The sequence below is a fragment of the Schistocerca americana genome, chromosome 3, assembly GCF_021461395.2.
Source record: "Schistocerca americana isolate TAMUIC-IGC-003095 chromosome 3, iqSchAmer2.1, whole genome shotgun sequence".
Taxonomy (NCBI): domain Eukaryota; kingdom Metazoa; phylum Arthropoda; class Insecta; order Orthoptera; family Acrididae; genus Schistocerca; species Schistocerca americana.
Genome location: NC_060121.1, coordinates 943,962,565 through 943,984,220, shown reverse-complemented (window position 1 = coordinate 943,984,220; position 21,656 = coordinate 943,962,565). Strand labels below are relative to the sequence as shown.

The 21,656-nt window shown below is 37.6% G+C and overlaps 1 protein-coding gene across 3 annotated transcripts in view; it reads right to left on the bottom strand.

Moving 5' to 3' along the window:
* LOC124606920 overlaps positions 1-20,678 on the bottom strand; it is a 35,329-nt gene extending 14,651 nt beyond the window's left edge. For 2 of the 3 annotated variants that reach the window (XM_047139029.1, XM_047139031.1), the window contains exons 1-3: positions 20,588-20,678; positions 4,970-5,151; positions 4,747-4,868 (exon numbers count right to left, since the gene is read on the bottom strand). The gene's annotated coding sequence lies outside the window, so the exon portion shown is untranslated. Of the gene's footprint in view, positions 1-4,746; positions 4,869-4,969; positions 5,446-20,587 lie in introns of those variants that run through there. The other variant, XM_047139030.1, reaches the window with a different exon arrangement.
* Positions 20,679-21,656: the final 978 nt, after the last annotated feature.

The window sequence follows — 21,656 nt, the reverse complement described above, 5'->3', positions numbered from 1 at the left end:
GAGTGCAATACAAGGATTAAGTGATGCAGTATATACAACTGCAAATGAGTGAGGAGTGATGTCTGGAATAAGTTCTATGCTATGGTTCACACTTCAGACAAAAAACATACAATTTCTGTGCAGTGCAAACAAATTGGTTATGTTCTTGTTTTTTCCACATCCACCAGGAGAAAACATATGAGCTGCATCAAATGAAAACTGGGCACAGAGTAGAGTAACATTACTGTTATGTCCCTGCAACCAAAAAGCGCATTATTTCCACATTCTTTTGGTCATGGCAACTTGCATTTATGGACTGACAGCGAGTTGTACAACTTACAATTCCTTTTTGTAACTTTTTCAAAGACAGTTGTAAATTTATTTTAATAATTAATCAACATTTAGAGAAAGCACTTCACCATGTATCATGTTTTCTAGAACATTCATCACAGATTTGGTAACACCTCAAAAGTCTGTGTATGCTAACGTAACTGTTACACATTCCTAAATATGTATAGTGGAACCTTAGATAGCAAGCATAATAAGTTCCAGAATCTTATTCACAGTGTGAAACACATGTTAATCGAAACAATTTATCCCATATAATTGAATTTAAAATATTATAATGCTTCCCATGCAGAAAAAGTACTAAAATTTTTATCTTATTCAGGCCTTTTATTCAAAGGAAATTATACATACAGTATTATATACTTTATTAGTCACAATACATAAATAATTCTTTTTTACTAGGAAGCTGTCTATAGTTAATTGTTTTGGCCAACACTTAACACTTGGCGAAATTACGATACAGCATTATTGTCAAATTTGTAGCACGCATAGCCACTGCTTTATCGGGGTGATGATTTTCAGTGTAATGCAACTGATTCCCATGCTTTCAGCATTTCTCTTATTGGCCCAGAAGATTGCTGCTTTGCTGTTACTGCCTCTTCCTCCTCTCCACAACTTTGTGCTGTGAAATACACTGCAACTCCATAAGTTCTTCGGAGGTCATTTCTTGGCTGTGATCTTCCACCAGCTCATCAATATCATTGTTATCCACTTCTAGTCCCAAGCTCTTGACCAAATGCACAATCTCATTGACTACAAGCCCCACAGGGACTGACTCAAATGCCACATTCGACAATGCACTCTGTCCAAAGCTTCTTCCAAGCAGAACCGAGAGTTCTCTAGGTAACCCCTTCCCATTCCTTTTCGATCATGCACACAACAATCTTAAAGTGATATTTCCAAAACTCCCTGAGAGTGAGATTGGTAATTTCAGTCAACTCACTGCAATGCTCAAAAAGTGCTTTAGTGTAGAGCTTCCTAAAATTAGAAATAATTTGGATCCATAGGCTGGCATAATGGTGTGGTTTTGAAAGGTGGAAATTGGATCTTAATGAACTCAAATTCTTCAAGGAAGTGGTCGTGTAGGCCTGGAGGATGGGCAGGAGCATTGTCCATAACAAGTAACACATGGAATGGCAGATCCATCTCAAGCAAATAGTTTTTTCATCAAAGGACCAAACACTTCATTGATCCAATCACAAAAAATCCCATGTCACCCAAGCCTTGTTGTTGGACCTCCACATCACATTTAATCTGCTCTTCAGCACTTAACACTTCTTGAAGGTTCATGGAATTTCTGAATGATAAACAAGTAGTGGTTTAATTTGCAAATTGCTGCCTTCATAGGCACAGAGTAGCAGTGTGAGATGGTCTTTCATTGACTTGTGACCAGGCAATGCATTCTCATTTGTTGTTATAAAGGTACGCATTGACTTCTTTCTCCACAGTAGACCCGTCTTGTCACAAAACCATCATGGAGTTCTCTACTGCCTTTGTGTTGGAGCTGGCTGCTTCGCCATGCTTCACAACATACTGGATGCCAGTTCTTTCCTTAAACTTCTTGAACCACCCATGGCTTCCCTCAAACAATTCTTTGGCTGCTGCTGATCCTGGGGCCTTCCTAACAAGGTCCATAAAAATCATTCTTGGCTTCTCACAAATGATGTTCTCATTAATAGTGTCACCTTCCAATTGCTTTTCATTTATCCATATAAGGGGCAACCTTTCAACATTGCACAGAATATGAAACCATTGTTTAGATACTCTTGTCACTCCTTTGAAGCATCTATTTCCTTAATCATCATTGAGGATGTAGACTGATTGTATGTTCGTGCTAAATCAGCAACGCTCATGCCATGTTCACATTTTTCAATGATTTTACATTTTGTTTCCAAGGTAATTTTCTTTCTTATAAGGTCATCTTCTTGTAGCTCTATCTTTGGGGACATTTCTATGAAGGTTATTAAAATTTGCACACAAAAAAACTCTGTATAAACACAAGTTTAGAAAAATGTATGACCACAAGCTATACTAAGATGGTAACAGAAAGAGTGCTAAACTTAGACTGCAGTACATACTAAAGGCATTATTCACATACTGCTGCTGACAATGAAACATATTCATATTGATGAACGTTTCCACCATCATGTGTGAATGGCTGGTGATGCCACACTAAATCGTCACTCATTATGCGAAACATCGCTCTTTAAGTGCACTCTCCTTTATACATGGGTCAGATCAACTTTTGCCCAACAACAAACTCAAGTGATGAGTTTCCATTTACATGGATAGCGGCAGAGACTCACAAGACAAGTCTCCGAGCATGTGGACAGAGATGATGTTATAGGATTTGCTCATATGTTTAAAGTGAGTATACAAAGCTAATATCTGATCTCCAGTTGTAACCTCATGATTTTTTATTGGGGGGGATTGTGTGTGACAAACTGGCTATCTGTGCAGTTTTCTTTGGATACTGGTCAAATGAAAAAATTTCAACTTGAAGCGGAAAAAAATTTAAGTAGTTCCATAATGACACATGAGAATAAGATAGCTCTAATGTTAGAGTAATTAAAATATAGCTGGAACATACCAATTAGTCACATACAGGGTGTTTCAAAAATGACCGGTATATTTGAAACGGCAATAAAAACTAAACGAACAGCGATAGAAATACACCGTTTGTTGCAATATGCTTGGGACAACAGTACATTTTCAGGCAGACAAACTTTCGAAATTACAGTAGTTACAATTTTCAACAACAGATGGCGCTGCGGTCTGGGAAACTCTATAGTACGATATTTTCCACATATCCACCATGCGTAGCAATAATATGGCGTAGTCTCTGAATGAAATTACCCGAAACCTTTGACAACGTGTCTGGCGGAATGGCTTCACATGCAGATGAGATGTACTGCTTCAGCTGTTCAATTGTTTCTGGATTCTGGCGGTACACCTGGTCTTTCAAGTGTCCCCACAGAAAGAAGTCACAGGGGTTCACGTCTGGCGAATAGGGAGGCCAATCCACGCCGCCTCCTGTATGTTTCGGATAGCCCAAAGCAATCACATGATCATCGAAATATTCATTCAGGAAATTAAAGATGTCGGCCGTGCGATGTGGCCGGGCACCATCTTGCATAAACCAAGAGGTGTTCGCAGTGCCGTCTAAGGCAGTTTGTACCACCACAAATTCACGAAGAATGTCCAGATAGCGTGATGCAGTAATCGTTTCGGATCTGAAAAATGGGCCAATGATTCCTTTGGAAGAAATGGCGGCCCAGACCAGTACTTTTTGAGGATGCAGGGACGATGGGACTGCAACATGGGGCTTTTCGGTTCCCCATATGCGCCAGTTCTGTTTATTGACGAAGCCGTCCAGGTAAAAATAAGCTTCGTCAGTAAACCAAATGCTGCCCACATGCATATCGCCGTCATCAATCCTGTGCACTATATCGTTAGCGAATGTCTCTCGTGCAGCAATGGTAGCGGTGCAGAGGGGTTGCCGCGTTTGAATTTTGTATGGATAGAGGTGTAAACTCTGGCGCATGAGACGATACGTGGACGTTGGCGTCATTTGGACCGCAGCTGCAACACGGCGAACGGAAACCCGAGGCCGCTGTTGGATCACCTGCTGCACTAGCTGCGCGTTGCCCTCTGTGGTTGCCATACGCGGTCGCCCTACCTTTCCAGCACGTTCATCCGTCACGTTCCCAGTCCATTGAAATTTTTCAAACAGATCCTTTATTGTATCGCTTTTCGGTCCTTTGGTTACATTAAACCTCCGTTGAAAACTTCGTCTTGTTGCAACAACACTGTGTTCTAGGCGGTGGAATTCCAACACCAGAAAAATCCTCTGTTCTAATGAATAAACCAGGTTGTCTACAGCACACTTGCACGTTGTGAACAGCACACGCTTACAGCAGAAAGACGATGTACAGAATGGCGCACCCACAGACTGCGTTGTCTTCTATATCTTTCACATCACTTGCAGCGCCATCTGTTGTTGAAAATTGTAACTACTGTAATTTCGAAAGTTTGTCCACCTGAAAATGTACTGTTGTCCCAAGCATATTGCAACAAACGGTGTATTTCTATCGCTGCTCGTTTAGTTTTTATTGCCGTTTCAAATATACCGGTAATTTTTGAAACACCCTGTATATACCCAGGAGGAACAGTATAGGACTTTGTACACAGTGGATCATTGTTAATACAATTGTATCACAATTATTGAGTCTAAGGTGTTTCATGTTTGCTGTTAGCTTATTCTGAATATAATGTATTCTCTATGAAAGGAGTACTGTGGTATACAATTTTCATAGATTCACTACTTTTGCATTATAAGAAAGCTTTGAAAAATTAAAGATAAATCATTTTGATAGCTTTTAGACAATACAGAAGGCATGTAAAAACTGATGGTCTAACCTTTTTATGAGTTCTGATGTATGATAATGTGGACCTTTGATCAAAATTGCTGACTGGCAAACTCTTCAAAGTTGTCACACTATGCGCTTAGCTCAAGGGTTGTTGTTTCCTCATGTAGATCACTACAATGCATAAAAAAATAAATGTTAGCACAGATTGGTGGTCAGCCTGACAAAAACTTGCATTGAGTAATATGTCAGTGTTAGTGCAATGACAAACTTACCAGATCTGATATAGCTACTTCTCATCTTAGCATATGACTTCCCCAAGAGCTGCCAAAATTAGCACTGCCATCAGGATTCTCACACTTCTTTGTGTCTTTCTTCATATCCTTCTTTCTACCTACTATCATACATGCAGCATGAATACGTGAGATTGCAGCAAGTATTGGGGAGCGGTGACCACCTATTTGAAAGAACAGAACACATGGTCAGTCTGACATTAAATATAGTATAGGAAGATTGAGAAGACCAGCCTTGCTAACAGAGTTTCAATCAAGATCATAATTTGCAGCACTGTCCCCAGAACTGATAGTGGCCCACTGGTTCTGAAGTGAGTGAAAAGACTTAACAAAAGACTTTGAGGGTTCTACAATACGTAATCAAAAGTATCTGGACACCCCCAAAAACATATGTTTTTCATATTACGTGCAATGTGCTGCCACCTACTGACAGTTACTCCATATCAGCGACCTCAGCAGTCATTAGATATCATGACAGAGCAGGATGGGGTGCTCCGTGGAACTCACAGACTTCGAACGTGGTCAGGTGATTGAGTATCACTTGTGTCATACATCTGTGCACGAGATTTCCACACCCATAAACATCCCTAGGTCCACTGTTTCCAATTTGGTAGTGAAATGGAAACAAGAAGGGAAACGTACAGCACAAAAGCATACAGGCCGACCTCATCTGTTAACTGACAGAGACCGCTGACAGTTGAAGAGGGTCGTAATGTGTAATAGGCAGACATCTATCCAGACTATCACACAGGAATTCCAAACTGCATCAGGATCCACTGCAAGTACTATGACAGTTAGGTGGGAGGTGAGAAAACTTTGATTTCATGGTCGAGTGGCTGCTCATAAGCCACACATCACGCCGGTAATGCCAAACTACGCCTTACTTGGTGTAAGGAACATAAACATTGGATGATTTAAAGTGGAAAAACGTTGTGTGGAGTGACGAATCATGGTGCACAATGTGGCGATCTAATGGCAGGGTGTGGGTATGGCGAATGCCTAGCGAACGTCATCTGCCAGCGTGTGTAGTGCCAACAGTAAAATTTGGAGATGGTGGTGTTATGGTGTGGTCGTATTTTTCATGGAGGGGGCTTCCACCCCCTTGTTGTTTTGCATGGCGCTATCACAGCAGAGGCCTAAATTGATATTTTAAGTACCTTCTTGCTTCCAACTGTTCAAGAATGATTTGGGGATGGTGACTGCATCTTTGAACATGATCAAGCAACTGTTCATAATGCACAGCCTGTGGCAGAGTGGTTACATGACAATATCATCCCCGTAATGGACTGGCCTGCACAGAGTCCTGACCTGAATCCTATAGAATGCCTTTGGGATGATTTGGAATGCCGACATCGTGCCAGGCCTCACCTCCCAACATCGATACCTCTCCTCAGTGCAGCACTCCATGAAGAGTGGGCTGCTATTCCCAAGGAACCTTCCAGCACCTGACTGAACATATTCCTGCGAGAGTGGAAGCTGTCATCACGGCTAAGGGTGGGCTAACACCATATTGAATTCCAGCATTACCGGTGGAGCGTGCCACGAACTTGTAAGTCATTTTCAGCTAGGTGTATGGATACTTTTGATCACATAGTGTATGTCTAGCTAAGCTATGACTTCCCGGACTTGTACCAAGGGACTGAGAACTGTAGAGTCCTCCTATATGGGACAAGTGTGCACTATATATCTGATGCCGCTGCCCTGGTGTGTGTGTCAGTCAGTCCAGATAACGACAGCTGTAGGGGGCCCAGAAATGTCAGTATAAGGAACAAATAAATGTCCCCTACAGGTGAGAGTATTTAAAATCCTAATGATTAACTGCTGAAACATTCATTATAGAGTGTCAGAGCTTGAACTGCACCTAAAAAAGCAGTGAGCTCACATAATACCAGCTGCAAAAAGCTGATTAAAATCCAAAATTGAAAGCAGTAAGATTTTTGGAGAAACCGTAAGTGTGTATTGAAAGGAGAGGCTAATGGTAAATGGAGGTGGTGTATTTGTCACAGTAAATAAGATACTCATATCTGCCAAGGTATACACCAAGGTATACAATGAAGGTATATCCGAGATTTACTGTGCAAGACTCATTATCAAGGGAGGATGTAAACCAGATCCTTCTATCAATCACCGGACTCATATCTAGATGTGATAAAATTTTATAGAGAAAACCTGAGTTCACTACTGGAGAGGGCTTAATCATCCAACAATCAACTGGCAAATTATAATTTTGTAAGTGGTGGGCATGACAAGATGTCCTGTGAAACATGAAATTCTCTGAGAACTACCCAGAACAGATTATTTGGAAGCACACTCATGGTGGGAATATATTGGATCTAACAGCAACAAATAGACCTGGCCTCTCGGGGGTATCCAGATAGACACTTATGTCATTAACCATGAACCAATAGTAACAACAATAATTACAGATTTTATTTTCAGCAAACTATATAAAGAGGAAGCAGTGTCAATAAAGAGCTTGAAATATTTAGTTCTAGAATGAAGCACATAGAAGAACTGTGGATCAGGTTTGGAAGAATAGTTGACCATGCACTTTAGTGTCACACCTCAATAATGAACCCAAACTGTTTAGTTCAAGAGAGGAGGATGTAGATGAACTGAGGGACAGGTTTGGAAGAATAATTGACCATGCACTTTATACATGTGTACAGAATAGAACGGTTAATGATTAGAGATATAATTATTGTACAGAAATATCTCAAGAAAAAGAGCATTGGGGTAGAGATAAGAAAATGCTGAATGAAATGCGTTTATCTGCCAAGAGGGAAATGTGACTGCTGTAGCAGAAAATTATCAAAGGATCTCTCACAAAACCCCCAAGAAATTATGATCATATGTGTTGTATATGTGGTACATTGTCAGGGCAAGTCACTCATGGACAAGACAGTGATTGAAAGTGAGGGTAGCAAAGCAAAAGCAGAAATGCTGAAATTGGTTTTCTAATGTTCCTTTACAAATGAAAATCCACAGTTATTGCCCCAATTTAATTCTTGCACCACTGCAAATATGAGTGATGTAGATATTACTGTCAGAGGTGTTGAGAAAAAAATGAAAGTGGTAAAATTAACAAAGTTCAAGGACCCAATGGAATATGTATCAGATCCGGTACTGAATTTGTGGATAGTTAGCCCCTCTTTTATCCATAGTCTACTGTAGATCACTAAAAAAAAAACGAGGCTCAATGGTTTGATAAAAGTACAGATCACACCCGTAGGGTAACAGGAGTGTCTCACAAAACTGCTGTCCACTATCCTTAACAGCCATTTGTTATAGAATCTTAGAACATATTCAGAACTCAAATGTAATGATACACTATGTGATCAAAAGTATCCGGACACCTGGCACCCTCCATCGGTAATGCTGGAATTTAATATGGTGTTGACCCACCCTTAGCCTTGATGACAGCTTCCACTCACGCAGGCATACGTTCAGCCAGGTGCTGGAAGGTTTCTTGGGGAATGGCAGCCCATTCTTCATGGAGTACTGCACTGAGGAGAGGTATCAATGTTGGTCAGTGACGTCTGGCATGAAGTCGACATTCCAAAACATCACAAAGGTGTTCTACAAGATTCAGGGATGTTATTGTTGTGTAACCACTCCACCGCAGGCCAGGAATTATGAACAGGAGCTCGACTGTGTTGAAAGATGCAATTGTCATCCCTGAGTTGCTCTTCAACAGTGGTCCCTGAGTTGCTCTTCAACAGTTGGAAGCAAGGAGGTGCTTAAAACATCAATGTAGGCCTGTGCTGTTCTAGTGCCATGCAAAACAACTAGGCGTGCAAGCCCCCACCATGAAAAACATGACCACACCATAACACCACCGTCTCTGAATTTTACTGTTGGCACTACACTCGCTGGCAGATGATGTTCACTGGGCATTCGCCATACCCACATCCTGCCAATGGATCGCCACATTATGTACCATGATTCGTCACTCCACCCAATGTTTTTTCACTGTTCAATCATCCAACGTTTACACTCCTTACACCAAGTGAAGTGTCGTTTGGCATTTACTAGCATGATGTGTGGCTTATGAGCAGCCGCTTGACCATGAAATCCAAGTTTTCTCACCTCCCTCCTAACTGTCATAGAACTTGCAGTGGACACTGATGCAGTTTGGAATTCCTCTATGATAGTCTGTATAGATGTCTGTCTATTACACCTCATGACCCTCTTCAACTGTTGGGGGTTTCTGTCAGTCAACAGACGAGGTTAGCCTGTATGCTTTTGTGCTTTAATGTGTCCCTTCATATTTCCACTTCACTATCACATTGGGAACAGTGGACCTAGGAATGTTCAGAAGTGTGGAAAGCTAATGGGAAGTGTCACTGTAATTTCATACTAAAGAAATTCATCAAGAGAAGTTAAACATTAAGACAGTACTTTTTTATGATGTGAGGCTGATAATGTAATTAGAATTTTCACTACCAGCTCAGGCCCTATCTCAGCTTTTTTATTTGGAGGTTCTGAGATGATTGCAGAACAGTAAAGGTCTAAAAAGACTGAACTTGTGGCAGGATGAGACTGGTTTTTCAAACAGTTCACACAGCCATCACAATGTCCCAGTTGTTGGTCAAAAACAGTATGGCTCCCTTTTCACATGTAACTTAGTTGCCTGACCCAGCTTTGTAAAATTTCTTCTTGTTTCAGTGCACGAAGAGAGGCATGAAAGGACACCAATTTGATGTTGAGAAGCAGCCAAGGAAAAAAAAAAGACAGAGAAATTGGCTGTCACCCCTGCAGATAAGTATTAGAATAAATGTATTTAGTATAATAGAGAGTATTCTGAAAGTGGTAAAGTTATTTTGTAAACAAAATTGAAATATATAGCTTTAACCTTTTTTAACTCATTATATATCAATGAGTACAAAGCAGATTGGGACTATTGAAGATTTCTGGGTACCGTGTAGCAGCATTCTTTACCTTTCACTTTTGTTTCCACTGACATTTCTTTCAATATCCATTTGACTACTTTTAAGGCAAGGCAAGAAAATCTTTAATGTATTCATGGCTGGAATGTAGAAAATGCTGAAATTCATAAAACATAATGGACACTGTTTGGTAATCAGTAATGAAACAACTAATATGACTTTAGACTGCACAATCACATCAAAAACCCAAATTTCTGATCTATTCCATTTATTTATTCAGATGAAATACAAAAAAGAACAAATGCTGCAGCAAATAATAAAGAGTGCTATCGAAATTTAGAATAAATATTAGATGATACGTTAAAACTACATTTAAAATCAATTATCTTTTGTTATGTAGAAGCTACGACTGAACAAAAAAATTAAAGTTACAGTCAAGTTTAGGAAAATATTGTGACATGAAATGATAATTCTACATAGATATCTAGTATTGTAGTTCCATAAAAAGCAAAGTGAAGGTTTTGCACATGTTTTTTCTCTCTCTTAACTAACTGTGCAACTCATCTACATCTTTACTCAGCTGAGGGTTCTAAATGACATTTCAGCAGTGCACACTGTTGGTCAAATTATCATATAATTTAAACCAAATCTAATCTAATCTAATCTTAACAAATCGTCTTAACAATGTTGTTTCTGAAAGGAGGTCACTTTTTCATCACAGCTCTGTTTCTCAATAAAAAATAACAACTTCTACTTCTAGATTTTTCCTGTGACATAAATCTCAGCCATTGCCTTCACAGCTTTGCTGAAAATACCTATGCTTATATTTTCAGTAACACTGAGATGATTTAAAATTGCTTGCAATGGTGTCTCATTGTTGTCTATAAATCACGATTCAAGTGACATAACTAGAGAGTATAGGTAGGTAATAAAAAGCTTTACTCAGTATAATCAAGTGGAGTGGCTATAGGAATGTTCAAATGATGAGTTTGTCATGCAAAAATTCTGAGCATCTGAATGATGAGCGTCAAAAAATTATATGTATTTTTTATTCCATGGAAATCATAAAATTTGTCTTTTGATTTGACTCTGTGTTTGCAAAAAATCTCTAAAAGTTCCTATTTCTACATGGTGGTGTGTAGACTGAGAGACACACTCCACACACTTATTTATTTGCATCTGCCTCCAAACATGAGGAATATCTTGATATGATTTTGACACAAAAATGAATGTTGCAATACATAACTGGAAAGTTTGTGTATAACTTTCTGGCTTCACCTCATGAACTACAGAAATGACTTACAGTTTCCTTGATCATTATAAAATGTTTAGAAAACAGTAACATAGACTTGCATTTTTCAGATCTTTTAGACAAGGGTTGCAAGTTTTATCTTTCTAAGAGTGCTGTCCTTAAATTACCTGATCACTCATTTTATCATTTCAACTGTACTTGTATTTTCTGGTACATTATCGACATCATTGACCATTAAGTGACTGATGGGAAGCACAATGAACAGGCACAGTTTCTGGAGATTTATCGTGATACTTTCTTGAATACCAAGAATTTTACCGGCCATTGTAAAGCAGCCATTGAACACTAAGCCAGTAAGCCTAGTCTTCTGTAATCTTACCTTTTCTGTGAATTGCAGAACAGTACCTTCTTTACTCCCTGCATCAAATTTATGGAGCTTGACAATAGCTATAAGTTATTCTTTCATTGTACAGGTAATATCAGCATCTTATTTAATATATCCTATTCCAAGAGATTGCTGTAGTATATCGACAGGTTGTAACAATGGAAAATTGTACTGAAATGCAGGAGGATCTGCAATGAATTGACGCATGATGCAGGGAATGGCAATTGAATCTCAATGTAGACAAGTGTAATGTGCTGCGAATACATAGAAAGAAAGATCCTTTATTATTTAGCTACAATATAGCAGGTCAGCAACTGGAAGCAGTTAATTCCATAAATTATCTGGGAGTAGGCATTAGGAGTGATTTAAAATGGAATGACTGTATAAAATTAATCTTTGGTAAAGCAGATACCAGACTGAGATTCATTGGAAGAATCCTAAGGAAATGCAATCCAAAAACAAAGGAAATAGGTTACAGTACACTTGTTCGCCCACTGCTTGAATACTGCTCACCGGTGTGTGATCCGTACCAGATGGGATTGATAGAAGAGATAGAGAAGATCCAATGGAGAGCAGTGCACTTCATTACAGGATCATTTAGTAATCACAAAAGTGTTATGGAGATGATAGATAAATTCCAGTGGAAGACTCTGCAAGAGAGACGCTCAGTAGCTCGGTATGGGCTTTTGTTGAAGTTTCGAGAACATAATTTGACCAAGGAGTCAAGCAGTATATTGCTCCCTCCTACGTATATCTCGTGAAGAGACCGTGAGGGTAAAATCGGAGAGATTAGAGCCCACACAGAGGCATACCAACAATCTTTCTTTCCACGAACAATACGAGACTGGAATAGAAGGGAGAACTGATAGATGTACTCAAAGTACCCTCCGCCACACACCATCAGGTGGCTTGCAGAGTATAGATGTAGATGTAGAGACATTTGCTCCTTGATACTAATTTCAGCTGCCTCTTCAGCCTACAACACAAATTCTTTATTTTCAGACTCAAAAATATTGATCATATTGTTCTGGACTCTTGTGATAGGTAAATTCGTATTTTCACGTGTGTGTTCATTAGGTGATCTTCAAGAAATTCGTTTCCTGTGTTGATGCAGAAATAAAGTAGGTCTTAAAATTTCTGTCTTCAGAGTATTATTGTTTTGAAAATTGAGTTCAGTTTGATTCTGTTTATCTCAGTTATATCATCCATGACTGAATTCACTTTTTCAATAACATTTCTTCTTTTTATCATCATAGAAACACAAAACAATTTGCCATCAGTTGCCAATTCTGAATAACAATGTATTTTTAAATTTTGACCTTGCAAAGTGTAAAAAAATTAGTTATTTTGAGTATTAACCATGAAGTCAGTGCCTCATTTGTTCATAAATACTAAATATTGGCTAGTAAAGTTAATGAAATGGAGTGGAAGTGCACTGAAAAATGAGACTTCCTGTTGTTTTTGCAGTTGACTGGGAGCTTATGCCTATCTCAGTGGTGAAAAACAGGTAGCTGTTTCATCGGCTGTGTATTGACTTGCCCTGTGCATTTGAATGAAGTATAGTGGTACCACAGCCACACATATTCTGTTTATTTTTGTTTTGTTGCTATGCTCAGCAGGTATGTGCCATACTACAATCCAAAGGTCCAAACTTCGATCCCCACACTATCTTAGAATTTTTATGTCTGGCAATGATTTATGAAGGTACATGACCCCCCCCCCCTCCCCCCCTCCCGAAACAGTCTAGGTAAGTCGGTTCTGAGGTTGGAGGAAGGCAAAGGCATATCACCTCCAAAAGGACCAAGGCTAGTAAAGCACTAATGTTCTCAAGTCAAGTTGCGCATAACATTACTTTGTTTATTAGCTCTATTAAAAAGTGACAACCAAAGGAATGAGGCTCAAGCCCTCACCAACTCCTTCCCCTTCCCCTTCTCCTTCCCTCCTTATGGGTGGGGTCAGTCCTTAGTTTTGAGCTACTGATGTCAACAGCCCATTTATTGACACTGATTATAATAGCTTACACTGAAATTTCACTGTTTGTCCATTGTCACTTCTGAATCATTCCCTGCACCTTTGGTTTATGTTGATCTTGAATTTGGAGTAGCTTTTTCTTCTTTTAGTACTTGTATACTTAAAAACTAACATCCGTGCCACTGTCATACTAAATGAGATAGGACTACTGCTTCATCTTCTGTCTCAGCCAGTGCAAGACAGCATTAATGACACAGACTTTTGAACAGCATATCACTACCCCAGCACTTAACGTTCAGTTTTGGAATTGGGCTACAACTTCTTGTTCAGAAGGTTCTTTAGTGTTAGAGAAAATAGCTGTGAAAAATTTTATTATAAAAAATATTATTATAAGAAACCAGTTTTGATGTCAACCAGGAAAAAACACTTTGGATGCAGTGAATAACTTTACCAAAAAGATATGCAAATCATTGGCTCAGAGGAGTAAAGTTGCAGGTATCTTCTATGATCTCACTAGAGCATTTGATTCCATGAACCATCTCTTGCTTATCTACACATTAGACAAATACAGGATTAAGAACAATGCTTTTAACTGGCTCACATGATATTTACACAACAGAAAACAAAGGGTAACTATCATCTCAGATGCAAGTAATTATGATTCTAAATGGAGTACAGTATCACAGGGCATATCTCGAAGCTCCATTTTGGGGCCAATCCTGTTCCTATTCTATGTAAATAACTTACCCATAAAAAAAAATTCTCCATCAGTTCAGTTTGCAGACGATACTTCTGTTTCAATTGAAGATGACAATGCAGAAAAAATTCTGAGCTCCATCATAAGCACACTGGACACCTTAGAAAACTGGTTCCAGTTAAATGAGTTGAAACTGAACATTGCAAAAACTTATACGGTGCATTTCAAAATCAAACATTCAAAACACGTGAAACCTAAAATACAACATAACAATCAACTTATGAAAGAAGTTGACACAGTCAAATTCCTGGGACTAAATGTGGACAAGAACTTAAGATGAAATACCCATATTGACTTCATATCAAGTGAACAATGTACTTTTGTATTTGCAATGCAAATACTAGCAAATTCCATTCACTTGAGTACACAAAAAGTTGCTTATCATAGTTATTTTGAATTTGTTGTTAGATATGGTATCATTTTCTGGGGAAATCCAAGTACGTTTCTCGAATGCTGAAACTGCAAAAGAAAATTGTCAGATACATGTGTACTGCACAGCAGAGTCTTGTCGCCCATTATTTCGGAAACTACAAATCCTATTTGTTCCCTACATATAAATTAATGAAATTGTAATCTTCCTACACAACAGACAAAAATTATTTGAGGAGAATCATTTCAACCACACATAAAATACAAGAATTAAAAATAAGGTTTGATACCCATGCACCAGTTGAAATTATATGCACGGACGCCAAAGTATTAGGGTACGACAATATATGACAAGTTAATGGGCAAAAACATATTTAACATGAAGCCAGAAATTTTAAACATATTCTGTTGGAGAAATTCTGTTATTCAATAGAAGAATCCATTGAGGATGAAATGATAATTTGAGCAAGGAGTAATTAAGGGGTAGATTTTATTGTATGTACATATAACAAAATTGTATTATTATTATTATTATTATGTTTGTTAACATCAGCTGTTCTGTGCTTATGGTGAAATTTTACGGCAATTTGATGTGTCTCCTGAACCTGAATCAAATGATTGAGATTATGTACATTATGAGACAAATAAGCCACAATTCACTAAAGTTGAGATCAGAAGTAGTCATGTGCTGGTATGCTACACAGACTGTTCCTTATTAATGTGAACAATCAAGTTTCTTTTTTTATCAGTCCTTATATTTTAATATGGATTTATACATGAATGATTTATCAGAATAAAGATATAGGAAACTAATTTCTTACAAATGTCATTCCTTAAAAAGGTTCTGCAGATATCTATAAATTCTGAATATATTCAGAAGTTTCTACAGAGCGCTGTTTTTTATTTGACTAAATTTGGACTCATATCAGGTTATTACCAATCTTCCTAGCAGCCGCAAATAACTCATTTTAGTTCTTATATTGGTCTTTTTTTAAATTCTTTTTCTCATGTAACCTCCTTCTCACTCATACCATCTTGGTGTATGTTTACATCCTGAAATTACCATTACTGTAATGAAAGTAAGAAGGTAATATTAAAAATGTCAGTACCAACCACTGAGAGTGGAATAATGGGAAATGAGATGGGAGATGCAAAAATTATAATCTCTTACCATTGATGATTGCAAATTTCTTAACCAGAATGATGAAAAGATAGGAAAGGGAAAAGGCTAAGTTATTCATAATGGCATATGCATAAGGGCCTGCCCCAGCAACTGAATGGTCTGAAGTCTTGACTGTCTCGTGGAACACTCATGTACAATTGCAAGTACTGGGAGGGAATTTACTTTGGTGAGAGCACTGGAATGAGAGCAAACAGCTTTGTGAAGACAACTGGGGTTTACAATAAAGTTATCATCTATCTTTAATCCTAGATATTTCATTACTACCAACTCTAACATCTAACTCTGATTTGACAACAGACCACACTGTTTTTGTTTTATTTTTATCTTGTACAATGAACTTATTGTTTGCCATTTGCTTGGCTGCCTTACCAACTTTTCTAAATATAGCTTTGTAATGAAGAACATACTCAGTAAAATACCTGTTTTCATATTTCAGTTCACTGTGGAGTTTCCTATTCCTGGCACTAGAATTTTTTGTACCCTGAGTTATCCATTTAAGTTAATTAGTCACTATGTTACATTGTATTTGAAGATAAATGCTTTGCTCAAGTGACTTTTTGTGACCTAAGCAAAGCCTCTGACTGTGTAGAACATACACTACTACTCGAAAAAATGGACTTTTATGGCGTTAAAGGTAACAGCCTTAAGCTATTAAGATCATATTTACAAAACTGTAAGCAAGCCGTCTTTGCTGGGAAAGAAATGTCCAGTATAGAACAAGTTAAGGTAGGTGTTCCGCAGGGATCCGTGCTGGGCCCTTTCCTTTTCCTAATAATGATAAATGACCTGCCATCATTTATTAAATCCAGAACAGTACTTTATGCTGATGATACAACGTTTCTGAACAGCAGTAATGATCTTAATAGCCTTAAAACATGTGTTACAGAGACAATTGAGCAAGCTTCACTCTGGTTTAAAGCAAATGGGTTCTTGCTTAATGAAAGCAAAACCCAGCAGATGGTATTTAGTTTAAAAGACAAGTTTCCATCAGATGATCCTAGTTGTGTTAAATTTTTGGGGGTGTATTTGGATGATAAACTTTCTTGGAATCCACATATTATGTACATTAGTTGTAAATTGTCTAGGGTAATCTATTTGTTAAGGCGATTAATGCACTGAGTACCTAAAAATTATGTTAGAGTATCTTACTACTCATTTTTCCAAAGCATCATATCCTATGGTATTTTATGGGAAACTCCACTTGTGTGCATGATATACTATTGCTGCAAAAGAAAGCTATTAGGATAATTACAGGCTCACCATACAAGGCTCATTGTAAACCTTTGCTTACTCAACAAAAAATCATGACAGTAATAAATCTATATATTTATTATGTTTTAATCTACACAAAAAAGAACTTACCTAAAGTAAAACGCAGGGGAAATATACATTGTTACAACACTAGGACAAACAGCTGTATCTATACATCCTACCACAGACTGTCAAAATCAGTTAACAGCTATGAACTTATGGGCCACAAATTATTTAACAAACTTCCACAAGCTATGCAAAATTTACCAGAGCAACAATACAAACAAACACTTTATGACTAGTTAGTTGTAAACCCACTCTACAATATATAGGATTTCATGACCTGTGATATTAAACTGTAATGTTATTAACAATTCTGTTCTTTTATAGCATGTACTGTATTGTATTATGTGTATGACTTTGTATATTGCTGTAATGGCTTCAGGACAATAAAATTATTATTATTAATAATGATAATATTATTATGTGGTTCTAAGTGGTGTGTCCTTATGTTGTGACAAATTTCAAATTTCTCAATCAACTCATTGACAGTTGACTAGCAGGTCACTATAGACATGTTCTTGCACTCCACCAACATGTTTCATGTACAAGGACTAACACAAAAGAAATGAAACAGAGGCCAGAGGCTGCAAATGCCTTCCAGTCTTCAAACATAAATATCCATGTTGTTCTTGCATATTGTCATCTTCCCACCTATTCTTACATTATATTATTTCTTTTCTTTATCTCTTGGAAAAACTCAATGGACCTCCCCTGTCTATCTCTTCCATTAACATGGTTACATGTGTCTTCTGAAGCCAGCATTTTCTTTTGTAAATTAAAATCCAACATTTTTTCTGTGCTATTGGTAATGACATTAGCGAATATCTTGTACATTACACATATGGTTAACTGATCTATAGTTTTCCTCAAGTAGAACATTTACACAATTGATACTGCTTTTGCATTACTTTTCATCTAGCTTTGATTGTTTCACATTATTCCTCTCAGCCCTCAAAATGGCTTCAGACATTTAAAACACAATATGTTTGGAGTGTTATTATTATCATTACTAATAGTTTGTATTGGTTCATATCTTGAACTGCACAAACATTTAAAGAAATCTTGGAATGATTGTGGATCACTTACCACCCCATTTGCCATCATAACTCAAAAAATGTGAGGTCAACTCAATACAAGTTCCACTTAGTTTCTTGGTGCTCTTATCAATAACAGCCCATTTCATCGTTAGTTCGGATTGGACCTTGGTGAGTCAATTTTTTTTCTTGAAGGATGAGATTCAAACCGAGATTTTGTTCTTAGCAAACTCTACTAACGTAAAGGATCCGTTATATTTAGCATTGCACCTGTAATGTCATGGGGTAGAATCATTCTCTAGTTTTGTCTTAATTTCTTTTAAAATCCTGCATTATCATCTTGTAGAGCAGTTTGCTGCTGTTTATCTATTTCTCCAACTCATTACAGAGGTCTTCTACCTCCTTGTCAGAATGTGAGCACATTTGTCAACAAACTTGGATGATTTCAGAGGTATACTTTTTGTTTACTTTTCAAACAAGTCTTTCTGTTGTTTAAAGATTCATTCAACATTAGTATAATTAGTTTTCCTGTATTCGGTAACTAAAGTTCTTTTCTGCTTTATTCCCTTGTAATAAATATGAAGTTTAATTCTGTTTAGTACGGGGTATTCATTTTGTATCAATACTTCTGATAACACTCCCACATTACCTTTGGTTTCTAAAATTTCACAGTTTACTGTACTGAAATAAAAAATAGTAGAAGCAGTTGTATTTGCAAGCTTCACGTTACTGTTTATGCAGCCAAGTATCATGTGGCAAGGTGTGTCCACAGAAGTTGGCTTGAGTTCTCTCAATCCACTACATTCTTTCACCTGGGTTGGAATACTGAAGTTGCAGGAATTTCCTTGTAGCAGTACAGTCTCCGAAAAATGTACCTATTACGCACAAGCTTGTTATGGTTAGAAAAGTTTGATGAGATATGTGAACGGTGCCAAACCTTGGCAGCAATCTTAGCCCAGAGCTGAGTGCTTCTGTATCTTATAGCATATAAGCAACGTGACCAGTTTGTGTAAAGATCAAGTGCCAGTAAAGACTTCTAGTCAATATTGTCTGCTAGCAGTCAAATAGTTGTTATACGACTCATAACGCATTAAAGTCTAGAGGGCTGCAAACAGTGACTCATACACTACAATGTCTGCTCTGTGGATAGTGGTCAGCCCACCCATATGAAGTGGTCCATAAAATAAGTTACTTTATAAATAATCCAGGATGGAATTTAACAATATATGAGAAGGAAAGTTGCTACTCACCATATTGTGGAGATGCTGAGATGCAGATAGGCAAAGATAGAGTGTTTTTGTTGTGTCTATCTGTGAATCAGCATCTCCACTATATGGTGAGCAGCAACTTCCTTCTCATAATATTGAAATGATTAATGGAAAATCTCATATAAAGATGTGAAACAAATACTAACAAAGAGATAGAGGGGCTGGCCAGTACTTACCTCAGCTCAGTACAGCCGATAGATACACAAAAAACAGAACTGAAAATTTACATTCCTAGCTTTCGGAACAAATGTTCCTTCATCAGGGAGGAGAGAGGGGAAAGAAAGGGAACCCACTTTCCCTTCTTCCCTTTCTTTCCCCTCTCTCCTCCCTGATGAAGGAACATTTGTTCCAAAAGCTAGGAATGTAAATTTTCGGTTCTGTTTTTTGTGTATCTATCGGCTGTACTGAGCTGAGGTAAGTACTGGCCAGCCCCTCTATCTCTTGGTTAGTATTTGTTTCTCATAATATTGTTACTTTATGGATACTAATAGTTGAACAGCATGAGTGTCTGGACTGGGCTTTGGTGTCTCTTCAAGTTTTGCAACTCTTTATCTACAAATCACGAGACATGTAACTGATCTTACGGAGGAAGCAAGTCAACCTTTGTTCAAATGTGAAAGTCAGTATACTAAATGTATAAATTAAATTAGCACTGAAATTATCATACTCCTTCAAAAGAACAGACAATTCTGCAAACAGCAAGCATTTATATTGATTTTCAGTAACAAAAGTTTTGTAGAATCATATCATCTGAAACTGGAGTTTGGTAATTTCGGAACTTCTAACATGATCTACAGATTACCAGAAACAAAGATGGCTTTGAATTATCATAGTAAAAATGAAAAATTAAAAGTAAAATGAATGTGTTGCAAGTATATGCATCGTTCTCTGGATTTTTCTAAAATCATTTCTGTAATACCAATATCATCACTACAGGATTTCATTGTAACACTCACATGACAAGCATAATTTTTCAGAAAGGTCAGATTCATTGAAAATACGTATACAAAAATGTATGCATGGTAGCAAAGCAATTCCTCACAAAACCTCTATATTTAAAGAAACTTCCTGTTAAAGCATAAATTGATAACTGTATAGTGATAAACCATGGAATTAATAACACAGGTGAGAACAACAGCTGCTCTCAACTGGACATGCAATGTAAAGAATAACCTTACCAATGAGGAGAGTTATAAACTGCAGAGGATATGACAATGTAGTGCATACCGTGAAGCCACTCAGCTGAATGATACAACACAGGAATGCCTCCTCATGTGTATCAGGTGAACTAATCAATGGAGAGGACCATTGATCACTGTGCCAGTATCCATGACAACATCAAAACATCCTGAAATCTTTAGTACTGTTAAGCCTTGCCATATGTACCTCACAGTGATGGGAAGAATATCTTCTGACAAATGGCAATTTGTCATTTATCCTCAATAGCTACTCAAGTTCCACAGATTAATAGAATTATTTGACAACCCAGCATACAAAGAATGCCAATTAACGATGAAATATTCTTTTTTGTAAGTAAATGTTGGAAATAAAGTACACCATTTGGTGCTTAGGAAGGAAAAAAAGATTTCTCAAAACTTTTGTGCTGTAAAGATAAAAGAAAGTTTTAGCCTCCTTAATATCTCATTCTCTTTTGTACCACTCACTTGAGTGACTAATACTTCTTGTCATACTTCAAATCACTTATCATATTACTCTGTCTTCCCCTGCCCCCACCATCACCACCACCTCCACCCCAACCTCCATCCCCACCCCAATCACCACCCACCTTGCCCTCGCCCCACACATGTCTATACTCACAACTTTTGAAGAAATGAAGATGACTGGGGGCTCCATAAAACAATTTTGAATCCTGGTGTACATAACACCAAACAACTTCAGGCACTCAGCAACTGCTGTTATAAAGTAAACTGTGTATCAGCTGCATTTTTATTTGTTTCAGGATTCAAGAAAAATAGCATGTGTTTCCTTCTCTTTGCTCGTTTCGTCGTTCCTGCATATGTACTAACATAAGTAACAATAATGAGTTTAAATGATTAAGACAGGTGTAATTAATAAAAATAATTAAGTACAGTGTAAAAAAGAATTACATGTTTTGTAGTCTGCATTTGACTGTCACACTTCTGTGTAGATCCCTAGCATTTCAACAGGAAAAGTAGTGATTGTTATAAACAGGAATTATACAGTAACACTCAAAATTCTAATTTCTGTTTGAAACCATCTGTACAG